Source organism: Nyctereutes procyonoides, unplaced genomic scaffold, assembly GCF_905146905.1.
Source record: "Nyctereutes procyonoides isolate TBG_1078 unplaced genomic scaffold, NYPRO_anot_genome, whole genome shotgun sequence".
Lineage (NCBI taxonomy): Eukaryota > Metazoa > Chordata > Mammalia > Carnivora > Canidae > Nyctereutes > Nyctereutes procyonoides.
The window spans coordinates 32,146,821-32,150,436 of record NW_026575049.1 but is presented as its reverse complement, the minus strand read 5'-3'; positions in this window follow the sequence as shown (position 1 = coordinate 32,150,436).

Genomic DNA, 3,616 nt, shown 5'->3' with positions numbered 1-3,616 from the left:
GGGCGGGAAACAGCCTCGGATGATCAGGGAGGAGGGTACCCAGACTTCCCTTCCCTTCCAAAGCTCACAGCCAATCAGAACTAACGTTCATGAGCCTAATTATACACAGCCCTGAGCTAGAGGGGGTAACAAGACCCTCGCTTGGGCCTGGGTCCTATCCTTTGGGACTTCAGCTTTAAGAATAGTCAACATGCAACCAAGTACATTTTTTCTGGCCTCTGGCAAAAAGACTTTTCTGAGTCAAATATGCTCATCAGTGTTCCCAAAAATCAGGCTTAGCAATGGAGCTAGTTAAGCTCAATCGCTTTCAATTCTTGTTATAAAGAATTAATAATGCCAACTGAAGTTGGATCTTTATTTTTAAAGGGAATTCACAACTTGGGTTGAAGTGGTAGAAGTCTGGGTGCAAGTGCAAGCTTAGCAGGCCCCAAATAACCAGAGTTCTACTCTACCTGCTATGATTCAATTTCCTCATTCATTTAACAAATAGCTATTGGGGGACCCGGGTGCCCCAGTCAGTTGAGCATCTGCTCAAGTAGAACTCTGGTTATCCCAGGGTCCCAGGATCCAACCCCGCGTCAGGCTCCCTGCCCAGCGAGGAGTCTGCTTCTCCCTCTCCTTCTGCCCCTGCTTATGCTCTCTCACCCCCTCTCTCTGTCAGATAAATAAATAAAATCTTTAAAATAGTAACAACAACAAATAGTTATCAGGTGCCCACTCTGCACCAGGCACCATCATAGAGCAGCACCTGGCTCACACAGAGGGAACAGATCCAGAGGCAAATATTCAAACACGAGCCATTCCGTGTATTCCCGTGTGCACACCTGGCTGAGCCCAGCCAAGTGTTAATAGATCAGCCTCCACTGATAAGTCATTTCATGTGCCCTAGTTTAAATATAGCACAGGTTCTTGCCTGTTCCAGTTATTATTGCTGAATTTAAAAAATGACCTCAGTATTCAGTGGTTTGGTACTTAATGCCACTGAACTGTACATTTTAAAATGGTTTAAATGGGGGGGGGGCTCCTGGGTAGCTTAGTCAATTAAACATCTGCCTTCAGCTCACATTATGACCCCAGGGTTCTGGGATAAATGCCCACATTGGGCTCCCTGCTCAGTGGGAAACCTGCTTCTCCCTCTGCTTCTGCCCCTCCCCCACCCCTCATTGTGCACTCTCTCTCTCTCAAATAAAATCTTTAAAAATATAAATGGTCAAAATGGTAAACTTTATATGTATTTTGCCATAATAAAAAAATGTGAGAATATAAAAAAAAACCTTAATGGTTTGAAATACCCATTTAACTAAGCTCACAAATTCCGGGGGTCAGGACTTTGGGCAGGGCACGGTGGGGACAGTTCAGTCCTGCTCCATGGTACTGGGCCTCAGCTAGGGAGACCTGAAGGCCGAGGGTGACTCAGTGTGGGCGTCATCTAAAGGCTCTTACAGCTACATGCCTGGGCTGACTCAAAACCTAGGACTGGCTATTGGAGCCCCCAATGTGACCTCTCCATGTGTGGATTCCTCCCAATGCAGTGGCCTCAGAATAGTCAAACTTTTCGTTTTTATTCTTTTTTTTTAAGTAGGCTCCACATCCAGTGTGGAGCTCAACGCAAGGCTTTAACTCACAACCTTGAGATCAAGACCTGAACCGAGATGAAGAACCAGATGCTTAACCAACTAAGCCACCCAGGCACCCCTCAAACTTTTTATATGATAGCTCAGAGCACCTAGCATAAGTATTTTGGGAAAAAAAGGGGAAAAGACAAAACCTGCATCCTATTTGTGGCCTAACCTTGGAAGTGTCACTTCTGTTGTACTCTATGAGTCAAAGTCATCGTAAACGCTGCCAGAATCAAGGTGAGGGGTGGGCAGAATTAAAGTCCGTGCTTTGATGATAAAGTGTCAAAATCTCACATGGAAGAAAAACTTGTGTGAAGGAAGATAATTGTTGCATCCACTTCTGGAAAAATACAATCTGCCATATTACCTTTCTAAATGAGCCAAAAGCAAAGAAACCCCAGAAGAATCAGTTTACAGAAATAGCACTGGAAGCGGTCTTCATGAACTCGTCATCTGCCTGCCCTCAGAGTGAGATTCACTCCTGAGAGGATCCCTCCTCAGGCTGGTAGAGCCCAAGGGGATTCGGCCAAGTGGGGAGAGAGGATGGTGCCTGGTTGGAGTTCTGCAGTTCCCACCCACGGGCGATCTCAGGGTAGTAAGGCTTTTCAGCACTGTGACCGCTAACTTTACCTTAAAAAATGGAGGTAATTCTTGATGTCTCATCAGTGTTGTTTTGAGAACCACGTAAAATATTTTATGTGAAGACAGATCTGTTGCAAAAATGTCCATGAGTTGACCCCACGTGTGGACAGCCCACTTTGGCGATGCAACAGGGGCGGACCACATACTTCCCATTGCAGCCACTCTCCTGGTTTTGCTTTCCTGTCTGAGGTAGGAGAGCCCCCATGGAAGCTCAGAGGGGGCAGATGAGCTAGACAGAGCCACACAGCGCCACACAGCGCCACACAGCCAAGAAGGAAGTCAAACCCAGATGCGAAGACTTGCCATTCTGCAGTCCCCTCTAGACACGGACACTTCCTGGAATAGGTGACTCTGACCTTAGCCGAGGAGCGCGGCACAGGTAACAAGGAGTCTCTAGGGTCACACCGCCAGGGGTCGCGTCCTAGCGACACCATCACCGGCTGTGGGACCCCTGTGTGTAAAAGGGGAGTAAGACCCCCAGGGTACCGGGCGGCTCAGCGGTTGGGCGTCTGCCCTCGGCCCAGGGCGTGACCCCGGGGTCCCGGGACCGAGTCCCGCATCGGGCTCCCCGCAGGGACCCTGCTCCTCCCTCCGCCTGTGTCGCTGCCTGTGTGTCTCATGAATAAATAAAAATTTTTAAAAGCTGAAAAAAAGACTTCCCGCACAGGCTTAAGAAGTAACCAAGCTAACATAAGGCGTTTAGATCGTAGCTGGCGCATCCTAAGCCCTTTGCAGCTGCTACAGCCCCTCGTGCGCACTTAGGTCTATAATCCGTGCTACAGGTTTCAAGGTGAGGAAGTCACACCCAAGAATGTAGTGAAAGTAACGGCGGAGGTGTCGCCCTGAGAGGACAAGTCCACTCGGGAGAAAGCTTTAAAAGGAGAAAACCACAAACCACCATTTGTCAGTGAAAAGCCTATGGAACTGCAGGCAAAGGGACGCCTGCGTGGCTCAGTGGTTGAGTGTCTGCCTTTGGCTCAGGGCGTGCTCCCAGAGTCTGGGGATCGAGTCCCACGTCGGGCTCCCTGCATGGAGCCTGCTTCTGCCTCTGCCTGTGTCTCTGCCTCTCTCTGTGTGTCTTTCATGAATAGATAAATAAAATCTTAAAAAAAAAAAAAAAAAAGGAACTGCAGGCAAAGTGAAGGTCTCTGACCCCGACGGCTCCAGTTTTGTCTGCTGCCTCCGCGCAGCCCGCAGAGACCGTCACTGGGGTGACGTCGTCAGGAGCCCACCCGCGTCACCCCGCTCCTGGACTCCGCGCCCAGCCGCTGCCGCAGCCGCAGCCGCTTCCGCTTCCGCTTCCGCTTCCAGCCCTTTCCCCGGCGCCGCGGAATGACGTCAGAAGCGGGCGCGGA